Raw genomic sequence first — 12,429 nt, 5'->3', positions numbered from 1 at the left:
AGCTTGCCAGAAGTGAGGAAGGAATGCTGCTCTTGATGCAGTGATCTTCATCTGTTATCTTCACAATGGTAGAAATTAAGTCCTTTTTACATAAACTATTTTTTATCTATTCAGAATTCATGGATAGTTTCCTCCTTAAATGAACAGAAAATATACAACAAAAGATAATAATTTTTTCATATTTCTTTTTAACAGTTCTGAATGGGATACAATTGCTTGATAGGCTACAGACCAATGACTGTGCTTTAAATTTTTAATTAGACAGTGCTAAATACTGCCCATTCATAAGAGCAGTCAATAAGAAATATAAAAAATTATTATCCTTGGTTGTTTTGGCATTGACAAACAACTGAAGCTCATTGTTGCATGTGTGTGCAATTGGATAAACACGATCCTCATCATGAATGAACGATATTCGTGGCCTTGGAGAAAATCCTAGAGCGGGTATATTTTCCACTTCCGTGGCAAATGCGAGGATGTGGCTGGGTTTCAGTTTTTTTATAAATGCAACCTCTTCGTCTGCAAGTTGTTTACAATCTAGGATTTCAAAATAGGTTCCATCTAAAAAAAAAAAAAAAAACAGATATTACAACCCGTTATCCAACAGAGAAAGAGAGAGCAAGGATATGTAACTTTTTTTTTATAAACAAATGTTTTTATTTATTTTCACAAAGTAAGCAAACACAAATAAATAAAATAGTAATCGAAAGTAATAGAAATTTGGAGGAGCAAAGGGAGAGAAAGTAGAGAAAAGAGTTGCCATAAACCGTATAGGTTAACATTATTAGGTATCGCACAAAGGAAATCACTTCACCAGTTTCATTTAACAATAGTTATAAGGTGCGGAAAAACCATAGCCAAACTGCAAGCCATATTGCTTAAAGGGATGCTGTCATGGGAAAAAGAATTTTTTTCCAAAATGAATCAGTTAATAGTGCTACTCCAGCAGAATTCTGCACTGAAATCCGTTTCTCAAAGAGAACAGATTTTTTTATATTCATTTGAAATGCTACTTATTAGGCTAAAGTAGCATAGGGCTAATGGCATAAACCAATAGGACGCATGGCAATTAAAGGGTCGTTCACCTTCAAACAACTAGTTGTTTTCAGAGAGATCACCAGAAATAATGACTTTTTCCAATTACTTTCTTTTTTGTATGTGTCACTGTTTTTTCTGAAGTTTAAGGTGTAATTTTTCACGTTCTAAGCAGCTCTGGGAGGGGGGGTCGCCGACCCTACAAACTGTTCTAAATTGAACAATCCGAAAACAACTGAACTGAAAAAAATGTTTGGAAGGTGAACAACCACTTTAATATTAGTATCAGTTTGTATCATAGTTGTCATAGTTAAAAAAAAAAACCATTTGTGAAGTTCATACTTTTATGCAAGCAAAATCTACCTAGGTAACTGTTAGCTAATCATTTGTGTATTGCATACAAGGGGCATGGCCAAAACCTTTGGTACTATGTGCTTGTGTTCAGGGGGAGCCCCTGATGAATAACTTGTATGGGGCTCAATAATTTCTGATGGTGGCCCTGAGTATCGTGAGATTATAGTGATTTATTTATAAGCATAACAATTTACCAGATCACTTTTAGTAAAAGAGAAATGAGGAGAGCACTCAGTAAGCATGAAAGTGCTGTTTTTACTTGTTTAAGTAACCACCAGTACACATATTATATTGGTGGTTGCAGGGCTGGTCCTATCAAATGTGGGGCCCAATTGGGACCATGTTGGCGGGCCCCTAGACAAAGTGTTGCTGGCTACTGACACAGCAAGTATTTAGGAAAATAAGGGCATACAGGCACAAAATAGAAAGGAAAGGGCAGTGCGGGGCCCCCAGAGGTGCGGGGCCCAATTGGTCCAATTGGCCTAAGGCCGGCCCTGGGTGGTTGGCATTAAACAAGTAACCACAGCATTTCATGCTTACTGAGTGCTCTCCTCATTTCTCTTTTACGTAAAGTATTCATATCAGGAAAGTGGTGACCTGTATGAGGAAAGTTGCACTATTATCTTGAACCAAGTGGGCAGTGCATTTTTGGACACTTCAGTACTTTTGAATTTGCATGTTGCAGGGCTGCACTGCTCATTCAAATTAAACTACAGTCAGTGAAGCTGGATTTTTCTAGACATGTTTGCTGAATTTTCAAGTGATCTGGTTAGCCTAATTTAAAGACTTTGCCATAGTTTTCAACCAACAGGTTCTTTAAATAGTGTATATTTTGTATTCCTGTAAAAAATATTTAGCTAATGGGTATGTATATTTTTTGACAGTGGGGAAATTAACATTTTGTTGGTATTCAAATACACACATACCTGATTAATAGTAGAATTAACTTGGCTTGGGTTTTGTTGGAAGTTGAAATGTCTAAAAAAAAAAAAAAAGTTATTTTATTAAGGGGCTATTTTCTGGTGGTTACGAGAAGAAATCTAATTAAATCTGCACCAAATATTAAATTTTCACATATCTATTTTTTTTTCAAATTTTTCAAGTTTCACAAATAAAAAGTTTTGGAGCGAAAAAAACATCATCAAATCCATTCAAAGTAATAATCATCTGCAGAGAAAAATCATTATTACACATTACTTAAGCAGAAAATATGGTGCTCATTTATAAACACTGGTTAAATTTGCAACCACTCAGTGATAAGCCATTCTCAGCCAGCTTCAGATAGAAAAATAAATGCACGTCTGATTTGTCATCATTGGCTACTGCCCAGTTGCCAATTTGCCAAGTGTTCATAAAATGCCCTAAGCAGTTCCTGATTTTATACTGCACTAATGTTTGCTTACTAACTCAACTTCCCTTAGCACTAGATTGTTTTAATTTCTATCAGTCTTGGACTGACCCACAATTAGACTTTTAATATGGAGTTTTAATATGGACCATTTAGTCACAGATAGGAAGAGAGGAGAAGGTGTCACCTGCCAATCAAGCTTACTGTTAGACAATATCTGTTGATCAGCCAGAAAAGAAGTGGAGTCTCACCTCTGCTCTTTAGTTTGTGCCTGTTTATTGTAATGAATAGAACAATTTAAAGATAACTATACATGTGTGTGACAGATACAGTGCAGGCCAGACATGTATGCCTAAATTAATTTTGATTTGTTTTGTTGGCAGACCCTATACACGAGATCACAGTTAGCCAATAAGTGAAGTTGTTATAAGTGAATTGTAAAAGTTATATAGAGAGAGAGTGTGTCTGTGTGTGTGAAAAAAATTTTTTGGCAACGTTTAGGCTGGACAGCTCAAGTGAGGAACCGAAATGTTGAAAAAAAATGTTTTTCACTTTTTTCAAGACCTGACTGGTGCAGTCTTTTCATTGTGGTATATACACACACACACATATATATATATATTTCTCTAGTCGGCCCTCCTGTCAGTGCAGACGTATGGGTTATGTCCAGGTTCACCTCTGGAGGCAGGACAGAAGAATTGGTTTCTTGGCCCCTCCCTCAGGATATATAGGCTGGCTCCACCTCTGTTCCCCAGTTCTTTGTCCTGTCTTGGAGGTGAAGGACAGAAATTCTTCTTCTAGTTTTATTTATTTATATTTTTTTACAACATTTGATATGGAGGCATGCAGTTCTGTCTCCCACCGATTCAAGCTGATCCCTCCTGGCTGGCATTTTGCAGTTAGTGGACAGCCTTATACACACATTATGGAGGCATGCAGAGCTGTCTCCCATTGTGTCAGGATTCTTCCTCCTTACTGGCAATTAACAGTAGGTGGAGTAGATCAGACTAATTATTACTCCCCAGGGCTAGGTATGCAGTGCTACCACAGAGCCCAGTGAGAATTGTCTCAGGTACACATGGGGTTAATCCCCATGGGCAGCATGGAGAGCTACTTTGAGTCTGTTCACGGTATCCAGAGCCTTTATTACTAAAGTGCTGTGTCCCTAGGTAAGCAGAATCGCTCATTCAGTGTGGCGAACTTTCCAATACAGCGCAAGGCACTATGTCTGGTAAGCGCGCTCTGTGCAACCAGAATCCACCATCTTCCTTTTAGGTGACCGCTTCTGTTTTGGCGTGAAAGACGGAACGCAACGTTACGCAAAGTCATTACATCATAGCGCAGCACCATTTCTAGTTGCGCATCACAACAGGAGCAGTCAGCACACTGAGCTCTCATGGCCAGCGTGCAAGGCGTTTACACACAGCCTTTATTACACCAAAACTGTGCAACTATACAATTGCTACCTCTACTATGGAAAGAGCAGACTCACTTAGGAACTTAAGAGTCGACATGCAGGCTGCAAACTCTGTAAAGAAATCAACTAAGAAGCCAGCAAAATTGTTAAATGCAGAAAATTTAGGCATACTCTGAGAAAGTCAGAATCTTTATACTGCACTGACTGTAAGCCTCTTGAGCCACCAACCCTATTTCCACAGGATATTAATCTTGACACTTACTCAGCCATACTGGAGCTACAAGGAAATGAGGAGTCCATTTCTAATGATCCAATAACTATGCAACCAGTTTCTCATGTAATACCACAATTCCCTCCTCAGGTAGGAGACTTCTTAAGAGTAGATAAAGACAGTGTTCCAACCTCCTACCATACCACAAAGAGCCACCAAACGTAAGGCTCAATACCTTCCACCTGACATGTCTGATAGTGAGGAAGGCCCCTCATCTAATGTTGATGCCATTTCCTTTCATGATTCAATGTTACCAGAATCAGGGGAGGTGACTTCTGACTCAATCAGTGATTCAGAATCAGAGCAACCTACATTTGCCAAACCAGATATTTCCAGGAAGCTCCTTAGAGAGATGATGGAGACATTAGAGATAAAAGATGAAGCCACGGCTTTCTCAAAAGTCGATAGGGTCCTAGGTGTACACCAAAATAAATCCCGGTCATTCACCATATTCAAGTCAATCACCCAAACTATTGACACTGAATGGTCACAACCAGACCGGCGATTTACCTTGAATAAAAGATTTTATGATACTTATCCAGTTCCAGAGGAACAGTGCAAAGTTTAGGATAAACCACAAAGATTGATTAGCTATTTATAGTGTTTCTAAACAAACTACCTTGCCAACCGAAGAAGCGGCCTTTAGAGATCCTATGGACAGGAAATCAGAGTCTTCCCTAAAAAGAGCTTACACTCAAATGGCAGCTATTCTCAGACCAGCAGCAGCAGCCTGGCCCGCACAGCTAAACAATGGGCACAAGAGAGAGCTGAAAATCCACCGGCTTCAGCTCAGGATTTAGACAGGCACATCAGTAGACTAGATACTACCCTGTCCTTCGTAGCAGATTCAGCCCTTGAAATCGTCCGCCTGGCGGCAAAGTCTTCAGCCAATTCGGTGATGGCTCGAAGGGCCCTATGGCTTCGCCAGTGGTCAGGGGACACAGCTTCTAAAAACAAGCTGCTTTGTTTGGACCAGATCTCAAACAAATTATCACTGAAGTTACGGGTGGAAAGAGCACCTTCCTTCCAACAGGAAAAAAAGGGTGTCAAGACCAATTAAGCCCTAATGCCAACAGATCTACTGGTAGACACACATGGTCTACTCCCAACCGCAATTTTTGTTCCTTTTGTTCCCCTTACTTTCTTACCAGTAACACAAGACGGGGCAAGGCCCAATAAACAACAGTGGCAGCAACAGGGTAGACACAGAAAGCCTACCACCCCTAAAGCCACTTCAGCCTGACTGCCTCCAACAATTACCCATAGTAGGAGGGCACCTGTCCACCTTCCTATCCTGCTGGGAAACACATGTTCTGGACAGTTGGGTACTCCAGATTATCAAAGAGGGCTACAGAATACACTTCACAAGAGGGCCGACTAGAGAAAAAGGGATTTATACTCCTAATAAATTCTTTTCTAGTAGGCCCACCCAGGCTGATTTTAGTATGGGTGTCAGGACTCTCTACTCTGTCTCTCTATCTCTATAATTCCTACTTGTGTCTATTGACCTTCCTTCATATCTTGCTGTCTCTTCATCACCTCACCAAGTTTTACAACAGAACTGGGGAAAAGAGGTGGAGCCAGCCTATATATCCTGAGGGAGGGGCCAAGAAACCAATTCTTCTGTTCTGCCTCCAAGGTGAACCTGGACATAACCCATACATCTGCATTGACAGTTTCGGGCCTACTTTTATTTTTTCTATGGGAAATACAAATAAATGTTTTGTGTTCACATATTGTAACATAAACATACCTGTTCAGTAGCAGAATTGCGGTGTCCTTGTTTTGTTAAATGATGTGACCCTAGAGGCTAAAAAAATGTTAAATATATATAGCAAAAGGACCCACAGTTCATGTACAAGGCGTCCTAATGTGGACCCAAATATTAATCAATTAAAAGTTTGATTCACTGTACATAGGGATATATATATATTTACATACAGAGCTGGCAATGGGGGGACAGTTGTCCTGGGCCTTCTGGGTTTCTGGGTTTAAAGGGGTTGTTCAACTTTGAGATAACTTTTAGAATGATGTGGAGAGTAATATTCTGAGTCATTTGCAATTGGTTTTCTTTTTTTATTATTTGTGGTTTTTGAGTTATTTAGCTTTTTATTTAGCAGCTCTTCAGTTTGCAATTTAAGCAGTCTGGTAACTACGGTCCAAATTACCCTAGCAACCATGCAATGATTTGAACAAGAGACTGGAATATAAATAGGAGAGACCTGAGTAGAAAGATGAGTAATAAAAAGTAGCTATAACAATACATGTAGCCTTACAGAGCATTTGTTTTTAGTAGGAGTCATCAACGCCCATTTGAAAGCTGGAAAGAGTCCAGAAAACTATAAAAAATAAATAATGAAGACCAATTGAAAAGTTGCTTAGAGTTGGCCACTCTATAACATACTAAAAGTTACCTTAAAGGTGAACCACCCCTTTAAGTAAAAACTAGGCAAGATATGGATTAAAAAGGAGAATTCAACCTGTGGGGGGAAAAAAACTTTTTTTCCCACAGGTTGAATTCTCCTTTAATGTTCCTGCCTCCCTCTCCCACTGCATGTTGGGCATGTAATTTTTGTTTAACAATTGCCTGCTACCAAGGTTAATGTAAAACTATAATACCCAATATTTTTGCTTAAATTGCAAACCAAAGAGTTGCTGAATAAAAAGCTAAATAACTAAAAAAAACAAATAATAAACAATTAAATCCAATTGCAAATTGTCTCAGAATATCACGCTGAACAACCCATTTAAGACTTAAAAACCCATCACAGCAAGAGAAAAACAAAGCAAGCATAATAATATAAATGCAGTGCTATTATCTCTATAGACCTCTGTATAGCCCTTTGCACCCTTTGCACCCTTGAACCACTTCATCAGCTAACTGGATGTATGTGCATTGAATTTCAGCACCAAAATGCAAGAGTTTGTATTTTGACACCTTAAAAAAATAAATAAATAAATAAATGCCTACTCCCTAACCCTGACTTTATAGTGCGAAACCTGCAAGGGGTGGTGTATGTCCTCTCACCTCTGCGTTTAGCTATATTTTTTGACTAATAAAAGCTTAGATGCTTCATGTTTTGCCATGAGAGTCCTGGTATCACTGGACTTGGATTGGCTAGAGGTTAATGTTTGACCCATTCTGCAGCCAATCAAATGCCTGCATGGCAGTACCAGGGCTTGAACCAGCAGCATCAAGGGAGATCGATATTAGGGAGCGGGAAAGTGCAGGAATTCCTGTCTCTGAAGTTTTTCTGCAGCTGACACTGGGGATAATTAGCATCACCTTCCACCCAAACAGTTCTATAAGAACTGCAGTAAAGAATTGTCTTAATCAAACAAATACTTTAGACAGTCCCTCAGTGCTGAAAACTTTGCAGCATCTCTCACCTTAACAGCATTAACCCTTTGCCTTGCTGTAACCAGAAATGTTTTAAGTAGATGTACACTCTGTGGATTAAACTTTGGTTCTTAAGTATTACAGGCGATAAAAAACAAGCATTTATTCTGTTATTTGTGTTCTGGGTATTGTACATTAAATTTGTAATGATTTTATTCTCTTATTTAGTGTGTTACTTATAGATAAGCATAGAATTAGCATTGAATTTATCCTACATTTTCTGGGGAGTCGGGCATAATACATGAAACTGGCATGGAATTGATGTTACCCAATGTTCAGGGGGGCATTGTAAATGAAAGTGACTGGTATCAGTACCCACTGTGCTGGGGTATCATTACTCTATCACTGTATTTAATAAGTGTCCACTGCCTTTCACTATATTCTTTGGATGAATTAGCAGGTTGGTTTCAAAGGTTGAACTTGATGGGTAAATGTATTTATTCAACCTAAATTACTGTGTTACTATGTCAGTGAGCAATAAAGCACCTAAACATATTTTCTGTCAAGGATACAGTGATTTCAGTGTTGGAATATTGAAAGGTATTCCTGAAAAATACAGTTCCGACTGAACTTTGTACTGAAGTTGGTGGGAATTTGTAGAGATAGTTACAGGTTATCATACTGGTGCAAATCTTACGTTTAATATATTGCCTTGTATACAGCCAACTTTAGCCTCTCCAAACAAAAAAAATCAAATTCCATCTATGCATTTCGGCACCAAAATCTCCCACCTGTGCCTGCACCCACATTAACCCAGTGGTTCAGGCTGTGGCAAGGAAGGAATCTGGCACTAGTTTAGGTCTGATTCTTGTTCAGCAGGTTTTTCTGCAGGCTGAGAATCAGCTCCCTGTGGCATCTGTCTAACTTTGGTCTCACATAGGTACCTAACCTACTAATCTGCTGTCAGAGTCTTGACACATGACTAAAGAATATGGTATATTCAAGGTGCTTCATATCAGTGAGATACTGCTGGCACAGCAATCTAGTACAAACAAGGACCAAATGAACAGTTAGTTCTAGGAGCATGCACATTGATGCTACTCTCCCTACTGAATGTAACAATTTCATTTTACCTTTCAATGCTAAGGGTCAGAAAGGGGACAACAATTATTCTACGTGTCACTTTATTAACCGTTACACAGAATACTGTGTAAAATAACTTTCAAGGTTAACTGTAGGTTAAACCAAAAATGCATTTGCCTCTTTCATCTGCACAGTGTGCCTGAATAGAGCATGATCATTTATTGAAGGATAAATGCTGTGGGTGATCTAAGATACTAAACTAAACTACTAATCTGCTATGAGTGAGGACACATGGCTGAGAAATAAGATATAGACAAGGTATATATACAGATATTGCTGGCACAGTGATCAGGTTCTAGGCACATGCACATTACTACCTCTCCCCCACTTGAAAATGTTTCTATTTCACATTCACTCCATTTCTCAGGGTCAGAAAGGGGACAGCAGCCTTTCAGTAGAATTAGTACTAAGTATTAAAGGGGTTTTTCACCATTGATATAACTTTTAGTATGATGTAGAGAGTGATATTCTGAGACAATTTGCAATTGGTTTTCATCTTTTATTATTTGTGGTTTTTAACTTATTTAGTTTTTATTCAGCAGATCTCCAGTTTGCAGTTTCAGCAAACTGGTTGCTAGGGTCCAAATTACCCTAGCAACCATGTACTGATTTGAATAAGAGACTGGAATATGAATAGGAGAGGACCTGAATAGAAATATGAGTAATAAACGTAGCAATAACAATTAATGTGTAGCCTTACAGAGTAATTTGCTTTTAAAAGGGGTCAGCGACGCCCATTTGAAAGCTGCAAAGAGTCAGAATAAAAAGGCAAATAACTATAAAACTATAAAAAATATATAATCAAAACCAAATTAAAAGTTGCTTAGAATTGGTTAAATCTAACATGCATCTGCTATAATTACGCCTTAAATAACTAGTTGTATTTAGAGTGTAATACATTATGATTAAAGGTTGCTTTGGAATCAGCACACAAGAGAAAGAAACTTGAAATTGTACTGCAAAATGTGTGAATGCTCATTTGTGTGTGTGTGTGTGTGTGTGTATATATAATATATATATTATATATATACACACATTTGTGGAAAATGCTGTTGGACTCTATTATTAGAATCAACATTTTTACACCCATTGAGGGTCAAAACGTCGATTCTAATAAAGTTTGTTTTACTGCAAAAGTCCCTAGAGTGCAACAGCATTTTTCACAAATTCTATATAATACTACTGTTAGCACCAGGCACTATCTCTATTAAAGTGTGTGCAGCAGCCTTACAGACTTTAATCAGGTCAGGTTGTGGTCTCATATACAGCAAGTTTTACTCCTTTAAAACCTTTTTTCCTCTTTTGACTGATCAAGCATTGGTATAAAGAAGTAAAATTTAGCTGATGAATATTTAGTAGATGAAAATTAACTAAACATTTCAATAAGACCACCACTTGATAAATATTGTAATGATTGTTTGATAAAATGACTTTAAATTCCTCAAAAATGTGTATACTTATAAATGTCTGTGTTAAAAAGGAACTTTTGTGCAAATAAACTTTTTTATAAGCTTCATATCATGGAAGTAAAAAAAAATCAAAAATTATGTACTGTTTCTGAAATATTAAAGTAACTTTTCAGTATCCCCCATTTAGCAATCTCTCTTCATGCAGGCATTTGGGACAGATTTTAATTAACAGGTCTAATACATCTTTTAATTGTTTTATTTTGCCTAGAAACTGAATTATAGTTAAATAACATAACCAACACCAGTACAAACAAAAACTAGCACAATACCACACTCCAGTATAAATCCTATAGAGAGATATAGTTATTTTGAAAGAGTGAGATCCAATTCATCTTCTAGGCAAACGGCATAAAACCAAGCAACACACACACACACACAGACATAATTTTAATTGATTATATGTATGGTTTCTAATTTCGAGAAGATAAAGCACATATACAGTTTTAATTTTTGCAATAGTTTTCCATTAAGCTAAATGCTGAGACAAGAAACAAGGTCAATTAAAACTTGGTAGCTAGTTAAAAAGATAAAAAAGAAAAAACAAGGACTGACAAAGAAACAGAGACAGAAAATAGATGGGCAAGGTGATAGGCAAAAGCTAGCAGTGACTTTCAATCAAGTTCTCTATTGTACGTATATGCCAATGCAAAAAATCACAGACTGGAGTTCTAACAATAATTAAATAAAACTGAAACTGCAATGTTTGATAAAGCTCAATTAAAATAGCTTGAAAATAAATTCTCCACTGGATAGATATATAGATGATAGATAGACAGATAGATGCAGAAAACGAATAAAAAAATCACACAGACTTAAGCATTAAAGGTGTGCTTCTTCAACTTTGAGATAACTTTTAATATGATGTAGAGTGTTATTCTGAGACAATTTGTAATTTGTTTTTATTTTTTATTATTTGTGGTTTTTGAGTTATTTAACTTTTTATTCAGCAGCTCTGCAATTTGCATTTTAAGCAATTCGGTTGCTAGGGTGCAAATTCCCCTAGCAACCATGCACTAGTTTGAATAATAGACTGGAATATGAAAAGGAACGAAGCTGAATTGAAAGATCAGGAATAGAAAGTAATATATTTGTAGAATGAATAGAAAGTAATATATATATATATATATATATTATATATATATATATATATATATATATATATACATATATACATAAAGATTTATAAATATATATATATATATATACTCCCTGTGAGTGCCTGCTTTATGGTCTACATATTCTACATATTCTTTATCATGGCACCGGGAAAAAACCTAAACGGTGTGCACCTTGGATTTGGGAATATATATATATAGAGAGAGAGATGCAGAGAATAATCACATAAACTTAAGCTCAAGCATTAACAACCCCCTATAAAAGAATCTGCAGTGCTTTTAGAGCTAATATAAATTAAGAATTGGAATTGTACTGTTTGAGTTAAGATAAAATGCAGTTTAAATGGGGAGACAAGAATCAAAAAACAAATTTAAATTCTGCAACTGCTATTGAACAATAATTCAAATAAAAGCTGGAATATGCAAATGTAATGATGACAGTAAAATTTCCCAATTATAAAAAACAAGCTAAACAAGTCTGAAAAAAGCAAGTTGTGCAAATTTTAAGATGTACACCTTACAGCAAGATACCCATATGTTGGTATACACCACTAGAGAGATGAATAGAATCACTGTCAGACTTACCCCAGTGTTGGAGCTTGTAGAGGACCAATTCTCAACTATTTTTGAAAGGTTCAAAATGCTGTCAGCTAATAGCTTCACATTAATACCCCTAGGATCCATTCTGGAGAGCATGTGCTAGAAAATGGCAACCTCAGGGGAGTGGAAACATGGCAAGAAGCTGCAGGATCAGAAAAAAAAGTGAAACCTAATATTATTGGCCAAATAACTGTTGCTATTTCAAAGGTGAATTAATAGATAAATGGACTTCAGTTAAAGAGTGCTTGTTATTGGTTAAGAAGTATGCTTGCATCTCATTGGTTCACTAATTTGACTGACAGAAATTCACAAAATAGTTATCTGGATCTAAAAAATA

At 37.0% G+C, this 12,429-nt stretch overlaps 1 long non-coding RNA gene across 1 annotated transcript in view; it reads right to left on the bottom strand.

Annotated features, from left to right (window-relative positions):
* Positions 1-465: 465 nt before the first annotated feature.
* The window catches only part of LOC121400729, a 17,183-nt gene continuing 5,219 nt past the window's right edge, over positions 466-12,429 (bottom strand). Inside the window, exons 2-5 of the long non-coding RNA XR_005965943.1 lie at positions 12,078-12,234; positions 6,179-6,235; positions 2,316-2,367; positions 466-561 (exon numbers count right to left, since the gene is read on the bottom strand). This is a non-coding gene — a long non-coding RNA (uncharacterized LOC121400729). The remainder of the gene's footprint in view (positions 562-2,315; positions 2,368-6,178; positions 6,236-12,077; positions 12,235-12,429) is intronic.

The sequence above is a fragment of the Xenopus laevis genome, chromosome 2S (genome assembly GCF_017654675.1).
Source record: "Xenopus laevis strain J_2021 chromosome 2S, Xenopus_laevis_v10.1, whole genome shotgun sequence".
Taxonomy (NCBI): Eukaryota; Metazoa; Chordata; class Amphibia; order Anura; family Pipidae; genus Xenopus; species Xenopus laevis.
Note: the sequence above shows the minus strand (reverse complement) of the source record. Positions and strands in the feature narration are given on the sequence as shown.